Source organism: Erythrolamprus reginae, chromosome 8 (genome assembly GCF_031021105.1).
Source record: "Erythrolamprus reginae isolate rEryReg1 chromosome 8, rEryReg1.hap1, whole genome shotgun sequence".
Taxonomy (NCBI): domain Eukaryota; kingdom Metazoa; phylum Chordata; class Lepidosauria; order Squamata; family Dipsadidae; genus Erythrolamprus; species Erythrolamprus reginae.
Window position 1 is genome coordinate 40295659 of NC_091957.1, and position 20303 is coordinate 40315961.

At 45.3% G+C, this 20303-nt stretch overlaps 1 protein-coding gene across 3 annotated transcripts in view; it reads right to left on the reverse strand.

Moving 5' to 3' along the window:
- TMLHE (trimethyllysine hydroxylase, epsilon) overlaps positions 1-20303 on the reverse strand; it is a 60593-nt gene that overhangs the window by 32067 nt on the left and 8223 nt on the right. The window contains exon 1 of one of the 3 annotated variants that reach the window (XM_070759722.1): positions 12377-12418. The exons of the other annotated variants lie outside the window; for them this stretch is intronic. The gene's annotated coding sequence lies outside the window, so the exon portion shown is untranslated. Of the gene's footprint in view, positions 1-12376; positions 12419-20303 lie in introns of those variants that run through there. 3 annotated transcript variants of the gene reach the window in all.

Consider the following 20303-nt stretch of genomic DNA (forward strand, 5'->3'; position numbering starts at 1 on the left):
CGGAAGGAAGATCCCTTGTCTAGGGCTGGAGAAGTCCACCACTTGAGGGATCTGCGAACTGTCGGTGGAATGGCGATGCGACGAGTCGAGTTGCTGTGGCCCGATCTCTGGAATGGTAACAGAAGCCACTGTAGTTCCCTGGCGTGAAGGCGGGCCCAGGGGACAATGCCAATACAAGACACCATCTTTCCCAGTAGGGAGGATAGGGTGACGATGGAGGCAGATTGTTGGGATAGGATGCGAGCGATGAGATCCAACATGCTGCGTTTTCTCTCAAGAGAGAGGAAAACCTGGGATATCTCAGAATTAATGACAGTTCCCAGATGTAGAATGGAAGTAGATGGCTTAAGGTGGCTCTTTTTGAAATTTATAGAGAAACCATGGTTCTGTAGAACCGACATGGTGGAGGAGAGATCTGCAGCCACTCCATTTTTTGAATTCCCATGAATTAAAATGTCATCTAAATAACATAAAATATGAATGGGCGTGGCCCGGATATGTGCCGCCAGGGATCCCAAGAGCTTGGTAAAGACTCTGGGAGCCGAGGAGAGCCCAAATGGCATAGCCCTATACTGAAAATGCCTGCCTTGAAAGGTGAAACGTAAGAATTTTCTATGGCATTTGGCAATGGGGATATGGAGGTAGGCTTCCGTAAGGTCCAGGGAGACCATAAAATCCCCCGGATGCAGGGCGGCCAGGATGGAGGATAAGGAATGCATTTTGAATTTCCTATATTTTATGAATTGGTTCAATTTCTTTAGATCTAAAATGGCTCTCCAACCTCCAGAGGTCTTAGGGACCATGAAGAGGATGGAGTAAAAGCCCAAGCCTCTCTGGAGAGAGGGGACCGGCTGGATAGCCTTAATAGCTAACAAATGAGAAATAGCCTCCTCCATTCGGATACGAGATGTAGAGGAGCTGGGAGAAGGACAAGAAATAAAACGGTTAGGGGGAGGAGAAATGAACTCTAAACGGAGACCCCTTTCCACAGTATCAATGACCCAGGGGTCCTTACAAGAACGGTGCCAGGCGGAGGAGAAACAGGCCAGGCGACCGCCTATGGGAAAAGAGGGAGACTCACCATCTGCATTTTTTGGAGGCTCTGGTAGAAGAGGATCCCCTCTGGTAGCAGGAACCTCTGCCCCTGGAGTTTCTAGATTGGGATCGAAATCGAGGGGAATACTGACCTGGATTCCTTTGAAAGGCGAACCCTTGATCCTGTTGATGCCCTGTGCGCCGAAAGGACTGTGGTTTAGAGGCCTTCTTGGTGGTAGGTCCTAAGACCTTTTTCTTGTCCGTGGTCTCTGTGAGGAGAGGGTCCAGAAGGTCTCTGAAGAGGAGATTGCGTTTTAGAGGACCCATGGCTAACTGCCACTTCTGCCTTACTCCCGCCTGCCAAGGGCGGAGCCATAGAAGTCTTCTGGCCGTTGTGGAGGCCGCTACTGACCTGGCTGCAAATCTGGAAGATTGGAGAGTAGCATCCGCTACATATTGAGCAGCTGCGAAGATTTTATTGAAATCTTGTTGGCCTCGTAGATCATCTGGAGGTAGATGTTGTTGGAGCTGACGAAGCCACAAGAGCATGGCTCTGGAAAAGAAGGATGCTGCTGCAGCACTTTTAATGGCCCATGAGTCAGCGAAGAAACCTCTTTTGAGCATTTGCTCAAGACGCTTGTCTTCTGGACGGAGGACCTCCTCTGCTTCGCCAGGCATGGCAGCAGCCGAGTGAAGAGTCTTCACCGGATCATCTGGCCTGGGACAGGCTAGGAGTTCCTCATAGGAGGGAGAGAGCTTGTAAAGCTTCTTGTCCTTGGAAGTGGGAGTGAAGCCAGAGGTTGGGTGGTCCCACTGTTTGAGCAAGGCGTCCTTAAACAATTTGGGCATAGGAATTACCTCATTGTCTTCCTGTTCTTCCATGAAATAAGGAAGATTTTCCTCCGGAGGGTCTGTGGAAGGAGTAGCCTGCTTTTCTTGCGCGGCTAGCCCCGTGGATACTCTTGCCTTAAGAAGGAGAGATTTGAAGAGTTGAGGTGGAAAGATGGCAGCTGGGGCTGGAATCTTAATTTGAGAGTCCTCATCTTCCGACAGACGCTGAAAGGGGTCATCATCCTCTTCTGCATCCACGTCCTCATTCTCTTCCTGAGAGGAATCAGAGTCCTCCATGACTGGGGCTCTGTAGGAAGGAGAAGAACTCACGGGACGGGAGGAACGTGGAGGGGGATGAGACAAGGAAGGAACATTGATGGCCAAGAGTTTAACATCAATGGTTTTAGTCAAAACAGACAAGATAGACTGAAACTCCGGAGGCAAGGAAGAAATATCAGCCGGAAAAATAGGAGGATCCCTGAAGGCCTGAGAAGGTTCTGGCTGGGAGGAATCCTCAGTAATATCTGGCTCCTCTGGACCTAAGCCCCATAGGTTAGGTTGGGGTGGATTTAGGTTTGGCTCATCCAGGGATAGCACAGGAACCCCAGAGAGAGGCAGGTTAGAGGCCTCTGGGGGGGTTGGATTCATATGCACTTGGGCCTGCACCTTTAAACGTTTGGCTGATTTATCATGCATTTTTTGTAGGGCTAGGTCCCTTCTCTTCTCAGCCCTGGTGGACTTAGCCAAGGAATGGGCCCCTGAAGAAGAGGAGGAAGAGGCCTGGGGGATATTAGTAGATTCATCACCAGTAGGCCTAACCTCTCTGGGACCTTTAGTAGTGCCTCTCTTGGGAAAAGAAGCCATAGTCTGAACAAATTACAGAAGACGAGGCTTGAGCCAAGAAAATTAGGGGGGAGAAGAATTTAATGAGCTTCCCAAGAGGAGAGGTGACCCTGCTCCTAGGCCCAGGAGCGGCTGCAACTTAGGGGCAATCCGGACAGTACCAAGAGTTCGTGTCCCTAAATGCAGCGTGGCAGGCCTCACAAAACTTAACTTAAGTAAACCAAGGCACACTGGTTGGAGGCCACTTCCGTGGAGAATAGACCTGAGGGACTCACAGCTACTCCAGGGTCAAGCGGCGGACTGGAAGCACTGATGGCTGACCAAGAAGGGCAAAACCAAAAGTGCGAAGTTACTGGGCGCGAGGGCCTTCGCGCCAAAAAACCCGCTCTGTTTAATTTGCAACCGGAGGGAACCAAGTCCGGGAGACAATCAAGTCCCACACCGCAGGAGGTAAATAGCCCTTAAATCCTTATGTAAACAGTGGCTTGCCCCGGCAGGACCTCCAGGCCGAGAGGAATAATTTAAATTCCAGGCCGGCCGCAGCAACAGCACGGAGGGAAAATAAACCGCGAATGGCTGTGCCGCTCACTTCTCCCCCAAACTCGAAGCCCGATACGGCTGAGTAGATTTCACTGCCGGCAAGCTTTAATAATAGAATAATCTTACTGTTTTTAGAAGAGAAAGATCGAAGGGAAGGTGTTTTGAGAGGAACGAGCGTTCACACGACCGCTGGATAGCGGGACTGAGCGAATTCTGGGGAAGGGGCGGATCCAGCAGGCTTTTTTAATACTAGGCTCAGTCCCATCGGATTGGACAGGAGCAACCCACGTGACTGCTGGACCCACTCCTTCAGTACGGAGAATACCTTCGGAACCATCTTCTGCCTTCTCTGGGTCCCGTCGACTAAACAATGTCGTCTGATGGGCCCCAGGGGAAGAGCCTTCTCTTTGGCGGCCCCGGCCCTCTGGAATCAAATCCCCCCGGAGATTAGAACTGCCCCCACCCTTGGAAACTTTAAATGAGCTTTCAGAATAAGACTTCCAGGCTGCCAGGTTTGCTTCGCTCAGAATTTAGAAAAAGGAAAACTCAAAGTCCATTTTGAACTTCAAAGGTCATCTTTACTAAATCAGAAGTGAATTCATCAAAAGAAAAGAAAAGTCTGAGGAAAAGGGCATGAGACATGCCCATTACAAAGTAACCCCAATATCCACCTTGGCAATTCACTCAGTCCTCATTGTCCACCTTTGTCAGGTGGACGTATCTTCACTGGCGCGTCATACTTTTGGCACGTCAGGTAGACACATCTTCACTGGCACGTCATTAAACACCCCTACTTGGATCACCCCTTCTCAGGAGAAACTAAACTTTCTTGGGCTTCCCCAGCAGAGTCTCCCCCCTCCCAAATCCCAATAACCTCCTCCCACCACCCTGCTTTTATGACAGCTGAAGCACAGTTGAAGGATGAAACACAGCGAGGTTGACCCAGGCCATAACTGCTAGATAGATATTGCAATTGAGCATTTTACACCTAAAATTTGCTTCTTGGTTTTTACAGGATACATCTACAGAAACAATCCATATGAGATGACCATCTGGTCATCTCATATGGAGCAGAGTTGCGCCCCAAACCCACATCTTCGAGATGCAAGTGTGAGATAGCTAGATATAGTTATGCTTCCAACAGCTGTTTCTTTGATGGTTGGAAATTATGACTTTTGGATTCCAGAAACTTTATCTGGCGATCTAAGGTTTGAAGCCTTTTCTTACACAGAACAAGAGAAACAAAACCACAAAACCAATCAAAATTTAGAGTAAGGAAGAATGCCATTGTCAAAAGGAATGACATAGCATTTTTCTAGCCGTCCAATTTTTAAACTTTAATATATCTGCGTGTGTAATCTCTCTCAATAGAGGCACTTGGGTGCAGGGTACAATTTGAGAGGCAAATTGCATTGCTAAGTTCTGGAAAAACAGGCACTTCAGCCGAGAAAGAAATTCCAGTTCTTATACTTAAGATAAATGGATGCTGTACAAAGCCCTGAATATATTTCTCCAACATCCCTGCCTTTGAAATTTATTTTTATAGAATAGAATAGAATAGAATTCTTTATTGGCCAAGTGTGATTGGACACACAAGGAATTTGTCTGTGGGTGTGGCTGTGGGTTTTGCCTCCCAAGGACAATTCCATCTGTCCGTCCATCACCCTGGGGGGGAATTATTGACCCCCTTGGAGAGGGTCCGCAACTTGGGCATCCTCCTCGATCCACAGCTCACATTAGAGAACCATCTTTCAGCTGTGGCGAAAGGGGCGTTTGCGCAGGTTCGCCTGGTGCATCAGTTACTTGGACCGGGAGTCACTGCTCACAGTCACTCATGCCCTCATCACCTCGAGGTTCGACTACTGTAATGCTCTCTACATGGGGCTACCTTTGAAAAGTGTTCGGAAACTCCAGATCGTGCAGAATGCAGCTGCGAGAGCAGTCATGGGCTTCCCCAGGTATGCCCATGTTACACCAACACTCCGCAGTCTGCATTGGTTGCCGATCAATTTCCGGTCACAATTCAAAGTGTTGGTTATGACCTTTAAAGCCCTTCATGACACCGGACCAGAATATCTCCGAGACTGCCTTCTGACGCACGAATCCCAGCAACCAATTAGGTCCCACAGAGTGGGCCTTCTCCGGGTCCCGTCAACTAAACAATGTCAGTTGGCGGGCCCCAGGGGAAAAGCCTTCTCTGTGGCGGCCCCGACTCTCTGGAACCAGCTCCCCCCATAGATTAGAACTGCCCCTACCCTCCTTGCCTTTCGTAAACTCCTTAAAACCCACCTTTGTCGTCAGGAATGGGGGAACTGAGACATCTCCCCCGGACCAATTCAATTCAATTTATGTATGGTATGCTTGTATGTATGTTTGCTTAAATAATGGGGTTTTTTAATATTTTAAATTGTAAATTATTAGATTTGTCATGAACTGTTTTATTGTGTCGTGAGCTGCCCCGAGTCTACGGAAAGGGGCGGCATACAAATCAAATCAAATCAAATCAAATCAAATCAAATCAAATCAAATAAATAAATATGCTCTGTGCACATTAAAAAATATATAGATTTGTCAAGAAACATGTGGTACAACACTTAATGATTGTCATAGGGGTCAAATAAGCAATGAAGAAACAATCAATATTAATAAAAATCTTAGGATACAAGCAACAAGATACAGTCATACTGTCCTAAGTGGGAGGAAAAGGATGATAGGAATGATGAGAAAAAAACTAGAAGAAACAGAAGTGCAGACTTAGTAAAAAATTTGACAGTGTTGAGGGAATTATTTGTTTAGTAGAGTGATGGCATTCAGGAAAAAACCGTTCTTGAGTCTAGTTATTGTGCAGTGCTCTGTAGCAACGTTTTGAGGGTAGGAGTTGAAACAGTTTGTGTCCAGGATGTAAGGGGAGGCAGTAAATATTTTCACCGCCCTCTTTTTAGAATAGAATAGAATAGAATAGAATAATGAGATGGGATGGAAAGGAATAGGAATGAAGGGAAGGGAAGGGTGGAATGAAAAGGAACGGGGAATAGAGAATAGGGACTGGGAATAGAATAGAATAGAATAGAATCAGAGTTTTTTATTGGCCAAGTGTGATTGGACACACACTGGAATTTGTCTCCGGTGCTTAAGCTCTCAGTGTGCATACAAACAATAAAGCAATAGATCATATATCATAAATCATAGTTACAATCATTAATCACCAGATACAAACAAGTCATAGATTATAAGATACCAGGAGGAGAAGGTAGTGGGAAAGATGAGAAGAAGATAAAGATGAGAAGGATAATAGCAATACAGCCTTACTACATGGGTAACTATGCAGTGGGAATTAGGTGTTCCGCAGATGGCATGAAGTGTGTGTGGGGTTTCTAGTTGTTTTGGCATGCAATACCCTATAGCGGCATCCTTAGGGAAGAAGTGGAAATATGCTGACCTGGCCCTAGTTTTGGTGCTGTAAGAAATTCAATTATAAAACAGTGGGGATTTCTTAATCCCAGAGGCAGTAAATGGAGATTAATTGACAACAAATCATCCATGCTGTCAAGAAATCATTTTAATCAGGGATGGGTCTTATTTTCAAAAGACGGGAAGAGAAGCAGTGAAACCAGACTGCAAGGGAAGAGGTTGTGCTGAGATGCCAGGAGGGACCTGTACAAACTTGTCAGCCAGTGGAACAGCCTGCCTCATGACGTGGTAAAGTCTCCTTCACTGGACTTTTTGAGTCATTCAGAGGCTAAATCCTTGATGGCGAACCTATGACACGAGGTGGCATGAGGAGCCATAGTTGAGGGCATGCTAGGTACTGCCCTATGTCAGCTCCAGTGTGCATTCACATACTGACCAGCTGGTTTTGGCCTTGGAGAAGGCCGTTTTTGCCCTCCCCCACCTTCTGGAGGCTTCTCTGAAGCCTTCAGAGTTCGGAAAACGGCCCAGCAGGCAAACCAAAAGCCTGTTTTTCTAAACTTCTGGTTTGCCCATTGGGCCGTTTTTCGTACTCTGGACACTTCAGGAAAGCCTGAGAGTGAAAAATGGTCCGTAGATGTGTGTTGTGTGCCGGCATGCACATTATTATTATTATTATTATTATTATTATTATTATTATTATTATTATTATTATTATTATTATGTCAATACAACTCAGCAAACGAGATCACTATGCTGGATTTCGTATTTCATCACCAGTCAGGCACTTCCCAAGCACCTAGGACTGCGTGATGTAGCGGTGAATTATGTGTGCGGATCCCAGTAAAGCGGCCTTTTGCAATTGACATATGGAGATTTTGTCAATTCCGATGGTTTTCAAATGTCCGCTGAGATCCTTTGGTACTGCGCCCAGCGTGCCAAGGACCACTGGGACCACTTTCACTGGCTTATGCCAGAGTGGTTGCAGCTCGATTTTTAGATCTTCGTATTTCACTAATTTCTGTAGCTGCTTCTCCTCAATTCTGCTGTCTCCTGGGATTGCGATGTCGATGATCCATACTTTCCTTTTCTCCACGATCACAATGTCTAGGGTGTTATGCTTCAGAATTTGGTCAGTCTGAAGTCGGAAGTCCCACAGTAGTTTTGCTTGCTCATTTTCAACCACTTTTTCGGGCTTATGATCCCAACAGTTCTTTGCCACTGGTAAATGGTAGTTCCGGCACAAGTTCTAGTGGATCATCGTATTTCATCACCAGTCGGGCGCTTCCCAAGCACCTAGGACTGTGTGATGTAGTGGTGAATTATGTGCGCGGATCCCAGTAAAGCGGCCTTTTGCAATTGACAGGTGGAGATTTTGTCAATTCCGATGGTTTTCAAATGTCCACTGAGATCCTTTGGCACTGCGCCCAGCGTGCCAAGTACCACTGAGACCACTTTCACTGTTGTCGTCTTCTTCTTCTTCTTCTTCTTCTTCTTCTTCTTCTTCTTCTTCTTCTTCTTATCATCATCATCATCATCATCATCATCATCATCATCATTATTAATTAGATTTGTATGCCGCCCCTCTCACGTGCTCATGTGTTCCCATTTTTAACATGCAAAAAGGAAACAGTTCACCATCACTGGGCTAAATGAATGACCCAGCCAGATGCAAGCCATTACAGACAGTTCTCAAGTTACAACAGTTCATTTAGTGACTGTTCGAAATTACAACGGCACTGAAAAAAGTGACTCTGACAATTTTTCATACTTATGACCGTTGCAGCATATCCCCATCGTCATGTGATTTACATTTGGATGCTTGGCAATTGGCTCATATCTATGACGGGTCACATGATTATCCCCTTTTGTGACCTTCTAAGAAGCAAAATCAATGGGGTAGCTAGATTCATTTAACAACAGTATTAGTAACTTAACAACTGCAGCGATTCACTTTTTAAAAAGTGGCAAGAAGCGTCGTACAATGGGGCAAAACTCACTTAACTAATTTCTCACTTAGCAACATGAATTTGGGGCTCCATCGTCGTCATAAATCAAGAACTAACTGTATACTACTTTTAAAGAATAAGATGCACAAATCAATGTTGACTTTTATTAGATCAAATTAAGTTGTACTATGGAACATATATTTTATAAGATAAATACCCAGTTGGCTGGCCTGGAACAGGTAATTTTCAATTGTGCTTTTTTTTTACTGCAGAAATTTTATTGTGGTGGTTCTTTGGTTTTGCTTTTCTTTTTTTAAGAATTTTTGTAACATTTCAGAAGGTGAACTCCTTCTAAAATCTTTAAAGAAAGCCAGGATTGAATATAACTGTAAAGTTAATTGCATTCCAATTCTTTCCCGATACAGGAAATTGGCTGAAATCGCCTCCTAAATCCAGTATAATTTTTAAAACTCCAAGACAAAAGAATCGGGAAATAATTCTTCTTAATCATTAGCAAAAAAAAATCTTTGGTTTGAAATGTAAACTTGTTGGTTCAGATTTTATAAATTTGCTCCATCCTCTGTCTGGCAGTCCATTAAAAGCATTCAACCTCTCAGATTTTTGGCTAAACACCAACCAATCTTTTCCTCATCATAGAATCGCCAAATCCTTAATCACTTTTTCACTTTTCATGTATTTAACTTGTCAATTCCAACTTCTTTATTAAGATGCTTTTAATAATATTGTTGCTTTTTCTACTTTTTAAAAAGCACTTTTATGCATTTTCCCTTGAGAATGTATCTTTGGCTCATAATTTTTCGTGTGTTTTGTTCTTTTTCTGTTACTGTTGAATTAAACCTTCATTTAAACATTCACCTCGAGGCTCGACTACTGTAATGCTCTCTACATGGGGCTACCTTTGAAAAGTGTTCAGAAACTTCAGATCATGCAGAATGCAGCTGTGAGAGCAATCATGGGCTTCCCCAAATATGCCCATGTTACACCAACACTCCGCAGTCTGCATTGGTTGCCGATCAGTTTCTGGTCACAATTCAAAGTGTTGGTTATGACCTATAAAGCCCTTCATGGCACCGGACCAGATTATCTCCGGGACCGCCTTCTGCCGCACAAATCCCAGCGACCAGTTAGGTCCCACAGAGTGGGTCTTCTCCGGGTCCCGTCGACTAAACAATGTCATTTGGCGGGACCCAGGGGAAGAGCCTTCTCTGTGGCAGCCCTGGCCCTCTGGAACCAACTCCCCCCAGAGATCAGAATAGCCTCCACCCTCCTTGCCTTTCATAAGCTCCTTAAAACCCACCTCTGCCGCCAGGCATATGGGAACTGAGATATTCTTTCCCCCTAGGCCTCTACAGTTTGTTTGTATGTATGTTTGGTTTTATAAATAAGGGTTTTTTAGTTGTTTTAGTATTGGATTGTTACATGCTGTTTTTATCACTGTTGTTAGCCGCCCCGAGTCCACGGAGAGGGGCGGCATACAAATCCAATCAATCAATCAATCAATCAATCAATCAATCAATCAATCAATCAATGCTCTTGCTAAGAAGTTATCCTAATGTCCTTGCTTTCAAATGATTTGCGAAGCAAAAAGGAAAATAAGATTGCCTTGAATTATCCTAAGCATTTCTATGACTAAGAGCCACTTTTGGGCAGTGAGATCAGTGGCATATAAATTTAATAAATAAATAAATAAAAAATATTAACTCTTCAAACACACCATTTTTTTTTTGTTTTAACACCTTAAATGTGCTAAGGGCAGGAAAAACAAGAGAATAGAAGGTGATATTAAGGATAACCAGAGTCACAAAAGCACCAATAAAAACGATAAAAGACTAATTTGAACATTTAATAGACAGAGAGAGGCAAGGAAATGAAAAAATAAAGGGCATCTGACATTCTTTAGGATTAGCTCAGAGTGCCTGCTTAGATACAAATAATTTGTTCGTTCTCAAAGGTCTTTCCAACACTTTTCCAAGCATTTCAGACTGTGGTAATTCCCAGTTATTAAAATGCAAACCTGCCCAGACAAACCTGTTGACTGATTTCTTATTTGTCAAGTACCCTTGACAAATAAGCCCTTATCTCCTTTGCAAGACACAGCCATCAGCCTCCTCTGTTCCACTATCTTTGACCACCAGAAACCAACACCAAGCACCAGTCATGGTCAGAAAACCCATGTCTTCACGTACTTTTTAAAAAATTGGACTGTCCCAAGAGGAATAGAATGACCATGAAACTTAAAGACAGCGAAGAATCTGAATATTGTAATGTTTGGATGAAGTTTTATAATTGGATAGAAAATGCTTATAATTATAATTAGAAATTGTAGTTAAAAGAGCACAAATTAAAAAAATTAAGAGTGATAAAGAAATGTTTAAACTCAGATGACAAAATTAGAATGTAAGAGAAAGGGAGATATTAGGGTAAAAGTGTATACTTTAAAAAGGAAAACAAACGTATCATAAGAGATGGGATATTGTAAGAATATAATAAGTTAGTAATATATTACCAGTCTGGCTAGTATAAAAGTTTAACAGTTTTAAAATCACTCAAGGGAAGGTTTTAGAGCAGTAGTTCTCAACCTGGGGGTCGGGACCTCTTTGGGGGTCGAACACCCATTTCACAGGGATCGCCTAAGACTAGGGGAAAAGACAAATTTCCCATGGTGTTCAGAACTAAAGTTTCTATTCTGGCGCCTTGGAACATATTTTTACAGTCCGACCAATCAGCCGTTTACAGTGGAGGTGTCCCTCTGACCTTCCTGCCAATCAGTTTAAAGTTCTGTTGGGAGAATTGGCAGTAGACTTATGGTTGGGGGTCACCACAACGTAAAGAACTGTATTTAAGGGGTCACGACATTAGAATGCTTGAAAACCAGTGCCGTTATGTGGCACTAGGGATTTGAACCGCCAAACTGCCGACCTTTCTGATCGACAAGCTCAGCGTCTTAGCCACTGAGCTGCCACGTCCTTTTCTCTACCTCTCCATATTTTTCCTCTTCTTTCTAGCTTTCCCATCATTCCGTTCCTCCTTCCTTTCCCTTCCCTTCCCTTCCCTCCTCCTCTCACACAGAAAAAGTCTGACAGTCTCAAAATGGGTGAACAGTGCGGTCAGGTGGTAGGGAAAGCAAGTAGAATGCTTGGCTGCATAGCTATAGGTATAAAAAGTAGGAAGAGGGAGATTGTGATCCTGCTGTAGAGAGCGCTGGTGAGACCACATTTGGAATAATACTGTGTTCAGTTCTGGAGACCTCGCCTACAAAAAGATATTGACAAAATTGAACGGGTCCAAAGACGGGCTACAAAAATGGTGGAAGGTCTTAAGCATAAAACTTAAATCAGGAAAGACTTCATGAACTCAATCTGTATAGTCTGGAGGACAGAAGGAAAAGGGGGGACATGATCGAAACATTTATATATGTTAAAGGGTTAAATAAGATTCAGGAGGGAAGTGTTTTTAATAGGAAAGTGAACACAAGAACAAGGGGGTATAATCTGAGGTTAGTTGGGGAAAAAGATCAGAAGCAATATGAGAAAATATTATTTTACTGAAAGAGTAGTAGATGCTTGGAACCAACTTCCAGCAGACGTGGTTGATCAATCCACAGGAACTGAATTTAAACATGCCTGGGATAAACATAGATCCATCCTAAGATAAAATGCAGAAAATAGTATAAGGGCAGACTAGATGGACCATGAGGTCTTTTTCTGCCGTCAATCTTCTATGTTTCTAACAGAATTGCAAGCACTTACCCGATATTCTCAATACCGCCAAGACTCTCTAGCAGAGGGAAGATGGATGTAGGACCAACCGGCTGTTGGGTTTTTTATTAAATCCAGCAAAGTGCCGTATTTTCTTCCATCTGCTTCTTACTAACAACCAGTAGGTGTCACTGTTCAGATCTGGAGTTTGTTTTAAGAAAACTCAAGTCTGAAAAAATTGGCTTTCTTAATTCTGCAGGTTTCGACAGAGTCCCTGGGCAAGTTGTTCTATCTCTGGGCAAACTGAAATGAAAATTTCCTTCTGGGATGTGGTGGGTGGCTGGCAGACAGACGGGCAGGTCAAGGAGTCTGCGGTTTCCACCACCTTTCCCAGCCAGGGCTGAGTGAGTCACTCGAAAAGAGGCACTTTGGCTGTATTGAAATGCCAAGATTAAGGTGAACGGAATTAAAAAAAAGTCTTCAGCCAGTTCTTCAGCAGAGGTAACAGCAGGGAGGACCCACGCTCCAGTAGAACAGGACACGAAAGGATAGAGGGTTTTTTTTGGGGGGGGGTGGAGGGTGGGAAGCAAAAATGCAAATAAAACGGGAGACCGTGTGAATTGCAGCTTCTGCTCTGGCAACCTCACGCTACTCACCAGAGCCTACAAAACCTTTGCCAGACCCATCCTTGAATACAGTCCATCTGTCTGGAACCCATACCACATCTCGGACATCAACACCTTTGAAAATGTCCAAAGATACTTCACCAGAAGAGCCCTTCACACCTCCACTCGAAACAGAATGCCCTACGAAAGCAGACTATCAATCCTAGGTCTAGAAAGCTTAGAACTACGTCGCCTAAAACACGATCTAAGTATTGCCCACAAGATCATATGCTGCAATGTTCTACCTGTCAATGACTACTTCAGCTTCAACCGCAACAACACAAGAGCACGCAACAAATTCAAACTTAATATTAACCGCTCCAAACTTGACTGCAAAAAATATGACTTCAGCAACCGAGTTATCGAAGCGTGGAACTCATTACCCGACTCAATAGTGTCAACCCCTAACCCCAAACATTTCCCCCTTAGACTATCCACGATTCACCTCTCCAGGTTCCTTAGAGGTCAGTAAGGGGCGTGCATAAGTGCACCAGCATGCCTTCCGTCCTCTGTCCAATTGTCTCTCCTTATCTCATTTATATTTTCTTCCTTTCAAATATGTTCACCTATACTTTTATATCTTATCTTCTATTCTTTTCTTTACTTATATTATTACATATCTTTCTCTTCAATGTGTAAAATGTATTGGACTAACTAACTAACTAACTAACTAACTAAAATCACCCATGAGAGTAATGCGTCTCTTTTTGTTCCTGATGGAGCTGGCTTTTTAGTGTGTGTGTGTGTGTGTGTGTTTATTTTTAAAGGGGGGGAAGGGGGAGGACAGTCTTCCAGACAGCCTTCCAAAGGGAAAGAAATGCCACGTTTGATTTCCATCCCCTCTCGAAGAGCAGGCTATTTGCTTTGGGAAAAGAAAGGAAGGAAGGAAGGAAGGAAGGAAGGAAGGAAAGGAAGGAAAGAAGGAAAGGAAGGAAGGAAGGAAAAGAAGAAAGGAAGGAAGGAAGGAAGGAAAGGAAGGAAAGAAGGAAGGAAAGGAAGGAAAAGAAGAAAGGAAGGAAGGAAAGAAGGAAGGAAGGAAAGGAAGGAAGGAAGGAAAAGAAGGAAGGAAGGAAGGAAAAGAAGAAAGGAAGGAAGGAAGGAAAGGAAGGAAAAGAAGAAAGGAAGGAAGGAAGAAAGGAAGGAAGGGAAGGAAGGAAAGGAAGGAAGGAAAAGAAGAAAGGAAGGAAGGAAGGAAGGAAAGAAGGCAGGAAAGGAAGGAAGGAAGGAAAAGAAGAAAGGAAGGAGGGAAGGAAAAGAAGAAAGGAAGGAAGGAAGGAAAAGAAGAAAGAAAGGAAGGAAAGGAAGGAAGGAAGGAGATGGAGGGAGGGAGGGAGGGAGGAAGGAAGGAAGGCAGACAAACAGACAGACCGACATGGACACAAAGATGTAGGTTTGAAAATTATTCTGGCTCCCTCAAATGTCATCAACGAATGCCGGAATCTGCTGGGAAAGTCCCTTTATTGTCCAATTCAAGGGGAATGTTTTTCTTCCTCCTGGTGGGATCTCAGAGGAAGCCAAATAAAAGGGCAAAAAAAAAAAAAACCCAAAAGAAAAGAAAAGTTGACTTTATAAACCTAAATTTTGCTGTCCCCAGGAATAGACTATTCATAACACACGTAACCCTGGGCAAATAATACTCCTCTGTCTGGCTTATAAGGAAAAATAAATCCTGTGTTCCTTTTTTAAGGTTTACAGAAATAGTTCTTTTCCGCAGAACCAGATTTGTTTTTAGGACCTACTTTCCTCATATCTTAAAACAAACGCTGTTTTCGAAGCTTTATTATTGCCAGAGGGTTGACTGTATTTATTATCTTCTGGAAGGCAAGTATAAAACCACGTTGCATCCCTAATTTCAAATACAGCAGGCCAGTGGTAAATTGCTACCGGTTTGACCAGATTTGGGTGAACTGGTAGCGGCGGCAGCAGGAGGCTCCATCCACCCACCCAGACATCATCAGCTGCGAGCTTGTGAATCGAGCGCACGCATCCACAGTTCCGTAACGGTAGCGAGAAGAAGTGAAACCCACTATTGCAGCAGTCCTCAAATTATGACCACAATTAGAGTCAGAATTTCCATTGATAAGCAAACCAGGTGAGTCGTGATCAATTTTACGTTTGTTTGGGGTTTTTTTTAGCCATGGTTGTTAAACAAATCACTACAGTTGTTAAGTGAATCACAGGGTTGTTAAGTGAATCTGGCTCTCCCCCCCCTCCAAAAAAACTCCCCATTACATGTTGACAGTTGGCTGGGAAGGTCACAAACGGGGATTGTCTGCCTGCCTGCCTGCCTGCCTGCCTGCCTGCCTGCCTGCCTGCCTGCCTGCCTGCCTGCCTGCCTGCCTGCCTGCCTGCCTGCCTGCCTGCCTGCCTGCCTGCCTGCCTGCCTGCCTATCTATCTATCTATCTATCTATCTATCTATCTATCTATCTATCTATCTATTTATTAGATTTGTATGCCGCCCCTCTCCGTAGACTCGGGGCAGCTCACAGCAATAAAAAACAATATATAACAAATCTAATAATTTAAAAGAAACACTAAAAGCCCCATTATTAAAAGCAAACATACACACAATTATACCATACATAAACTGTATAGGCCCGGGGGAGATGTTTCAATTCCCCCAAGCCTGAGGGCAAAGGTGGGTTTTAAGGAGTTTACGAAAGGCGAGGAGGGTGGGGGCAGTTCTAATCTCTGGGGGGAGCTGGTTCCAGAGGGTTGGGGCCACCACAGAGAAGGCTCTTCCCCTGGGTCCCGCCAAATGGCATTGTTTAGTTGACGGGACCCGGAGAAGGCCAACTCTGTGGGACCTAATCGGTCGCTGGGATTCGTGCGGCAGGAGGCGGTCCCGGAGATATTCTGGTCCGATGCCATGAAGGGCTTTATAGGTCATAAGCAACACTTTGAATTGTGATCGGAAACTGATCGGCAACCAATGCAGACTGCGGAGTGTTGGTGTAACATGGGCATATTTGGGGAAGCCCATGATTGCTCTCACAGCTGCATTCTGCACAATCTGAAGTTTCCGAACACTTTTCAAAGGTAGCCCCATGTAGAGAGCATTACAGTAGTCGAACCTCGAGGGGATGAGGGCATGAGTGATTACATGATCCCAGGAAGCTTCAACCATTGTAAATACATGCGAGTGGCCAAATGCTTGAATTTTGCTCATATGCAATGAGGATTCTGCAAAGGTCGTAAGTGCGAGGACCTTTCCCCCCCCCCAGTGTTAATGCAACCACATACCTCCCAGAGACCATTAAGAGCTCAAAGAGTTGGTCTCCTCCAAGTCCCGTCAACTAAGCAATGCAGGTTGGCAGGACCGCGGGGGAGGGCCTTCTCTGTGGCTGCCCCGGCTCTATGGAACCAACTCCCCCCCCCCCCCTGATGTCCGTACTGCTCCCACCCGACTGGCATTCCATGGCTTTGCCGGCAGGCCTGGGGGGGGGGCATGAACTAACAACTGACATTGCAAAATTGTGTGAATGGTGTGTATGCATGTGATCATGATTGTTTTAATTATGGGTTCTTTTCATTGTGGGTTTTATAGTTTTAGATATTGTATTCAACTTCTTTTTACTGTTTCTGTATTCTAACCGACTCAAGGTTGACTCAAGTTTACATCCTTCCGAGATCAGTAAAATGAGGACCCAGCTTATTGGTGCCACTAGGCGGACTCTGTAAACTGATAAAACAGAGCACTTATAAGGCACTGTGAAGCGATACAGTGGTACCTCTACCTAAGAATGCCTCTACTTACAAACTTTTCTAGATAAGAACCGGGTGTTCAAGATTTTTTTTGCCTCTTCTCAAGAACCATTTTCCACTTACAAACCCGAGCTTCCGAAACTGTAACCGGAAAAGGCAGGGAGAAGCCTCCGTGGGGCCTCTCTAGGAATCTCCTGGGAGGAAACAGGGCCAAAAAAGGCAGGGAGAAGCCTCTGTGGGGCCTCTCTAGGAATCTCCTGGGAGGAAACAGGGCCAGAAAAGGCGGGGAGAAGCCTCCATGGGGCCTCTCTAGGAATCTCCTGGGAAGAAACAGGGCCGGAAAAGGCAGGGAGAAGCCTCCATGGGGCCTCTCTAGGAATCTCCTGGGAGGAAAAAGGGCCAGAAAAGGCGGGGAGAAGCATCTGTGGGGCCTCTTTAGGAATCTCCTGGGAGGAAACAGGGCCAAAAAAGGCGGGGAGAAGCCTCCGTGGGGCCTCTCTAGGAATCTCCTGGGAGGAAAAAGGGCCAGAAAAGGTGGGGAGAAGCCTCCGTGGGGCCTCTAGGAATCTCCTGGGAGGAAACAGGCCCGTAAAAGGCGGGGAGAAGCCTCAATGGGGCCTCTCTAGGAATCTCCTGGGAGGAAACAGGGCCGGAAAAGGCAGGGAGAAGCCTCAATGGGGCCTCTCTAGGAATCTCCTGGGAGGAAACAGGGCCGGAAAAGGCAGGGAGAAGCCTCAATGGGGCCTCTCTAGGAATCTCATGGGAGGAAACAGGGCCGGAAAAGGCAGGGAGAAGCCTCAATGGGGCCTCTCTAGGAATCTCCTGGGAGGAAACAGGGCCGGAAAAGGCAGGGAGAAGCCTCAATGGGGCCTCTCTAGGAATCTCCTGGGAGGAAACAGGGCCGGAAAAGGCAGGGAGAAGCCTCCGTGGGGCCTCTCTAGGAATCTCCTGGGAAGAAACAGGGCCGGAAAAGGCAGGGAGAAGCCTCCATGGGGCCTCTCTAGGAATCTCCTGGGAGGAAAAAGGGCCGGAAAAGGCGGGGAGAAGCATCTGTGGGGCCTCTTTAGGAATCTCCTGGGAGGAAACAGGGCCGGAAAAGGTGGGGAGAAGCCTCAATGGGGCCTCTCTAGGAATCTCCTGGGAGGAAACAGGGACGGAAAAGGCGGGGAGAAGCCTTCGTGGGGCCTCTCTAGGAATATCCTGGGAGGAAACAGGGCTGGAAAAGGTGGGGAGATGCCTCCGTGGGGCCTCTCTAGGAATTTCCTGGGAGGAAACAGGGCCTCCACCCTCCCTGTGGTTTCCCCAGTCGCATGCCAACTTTTCTACTTAAGAACCTGGTCACGGAACGAATTAAGTTCGTAAGTAGAGGTACCACTGTATATAAATCTAAATGCTATTGGCTCTTGGATGATTAAAAGGCAAGCAAGAGATTGCACTAACTTTGCAAACTGAATTTTGGTCGCTGACTGGCTCCTTTGTCGCCCTTTAGCCATTTTTCTAAGTCACCCCAGGTCTTCTAATTGGAAGCGAGTGAATTAATTGGCCCATTAACTCAGCTCCTCCTTTGAAGCTCCTCGGAAGACTTTATTTAGCACGTAGCTTGGCAGAACAAAGATGACTCTTGTAAAAAAAATAAAATTGGCCAATTGGCTTTTATTTTCAAATGTTCCAGAAAAGGAGCGTGGACTGGCTCGCTGACCGTAGGATGGAAACAGTAAGAGCCACCTGTACGTAGAAGAACCATCAACCCCGCTTCTTTCCTGTCCCACTTTCTCCAACCTGGGGCTCTTCAGGAAAAATCAATATTTATGTCCGGCTGGTGGCAGGCCGGATAAATGGCCTCAGCGGGCCGTAGTTTGGGGATCCATGTTTAATTTCCCCATGGCACACCTGACCATGTCTCACGGCACACTAGTGTGTCGCGGCACACTGGTTGAAAAACACTGATATAGAGAAACAGGGCTTGAAGGGACTTTGGAGATCTTCTAGTCCAACCCTCTGCTTGAGCAGGAGACCCTATAGCAGTGATGGAAGGATGGTTGGTTGGTTGGTCATTCATTCATTCATTCATTCATTCGATTTCTATGCCACCCTTCTCCTGAGACTCAGAGCAACTTACAACACATTTACAAATCTAAATAAACCTTTTTAGCATTGATCACCCAATCTGGATCGTGTGCACGTGTGCCAGAGCACCAGAACCTGGAACAGAGGAGCTGGCAGTTGGTGCATGCACACCAGACCAGCTGTCTGGCACGCATGCATGTGACAGAACCCAGAAGAGCATCTGGCGACAGCGCGTGTGCCCACAAACAGGGTTCTGCATCCCACCTGTGGCCCACGTGCCATAGGTTCGGCATCCTCCCAGTCTCTTCTTTAAGAGTCCCAGTGATGGAGCACCTACAAGCTGCTCCACAGATCAATTCCACGGAGTCTTCGGAGAGGGGCGGCATACAAATCTAATAAATTATTATTATTATCTAAAGCCCTACATGGCATGGGACCAGATTACCTCCGGAACTGCCTTCTACCGCACGAATCCCAGCGGCCGATAAGGTCCCACAGAGTTGGCCTTCTCCGGGTCTCGTCGACTAAACAATGTTGTTTGGCGGGCCCCAGGGGAAGAGCCTTCTCTGTGGCGGCCCCGGCCCTCTGGAATCAACTCACCCCCCAAGGATTAGAACTGCCCCCACCCTCCTTGTCTTTCTCAAATTACTTAAGACACCTCCCCCAGACTTTTATATTTTATGTTTGGTATTTGTGTGTTGTATGGTTTTAAATGATGGGGTTTTATATGTTTTTTTTATATTAGATTTGTTCCATTGTAACATTGTTTTTATTATTGTTGTGAGCCGCCCCGAGTCTTCGGAGAGGGGAGCCTACAAATCTAATAAATTATTATTATTATTATTATTATTATTATTATTATTATTATTAATTGTTGTCTTTATCGCTCCTTGATAGGCTTCCATCCATTGTTTCTTGTCTTGCACCTATTCCCTTTGGAGAACAGACCAATCCCCACTTCTCTGTGGCAGCCCCTCAAGAACTGGAAGCCTATCATATCTAATTGCCTTGGTGGCGCAGTGGTTAGAGTGCAGTACTTCTGATCACCGGCTGCCAGCAGTTTGGCAGATCGAATCTCAGTAGGCTCAAGGTTGACTCCGTCTTCCATCCTTCCAAGGTCGGTAAAATGAAGACCCAGATTGTTGGGGTCAATATGCTTACTCTCTGTAAACTGCTTAGAGTGGGCTGTAAAGCACTGTGAAGCTGTATACAAGTCTAAATCAGTGTTTCCCAACCTTGGCAACTTGAAGATATCTGGACTTCAACTCCCAGAATTCCCCAGCCAGCATTTGCTGGCTGGGGAATTCTGGGAGTTGAAGTCCAAATATCTTCAATTTGCCACGGTTGGGAAACACTGGTCTAAATGCTAAATATCACCCCTAGTCCTTCTCTTTGTTACACTTGACATACCCAATTCCCTGTTCATGGCACGGTTTAGCCTCCAGACCCCTTATCGTTTTACAATAAAAGGCTACACTGAACAATAAGAAACACTTAGTTCCTTTTTTTGCCAAAAGCACTTATTGGCTTACCTTCCCAG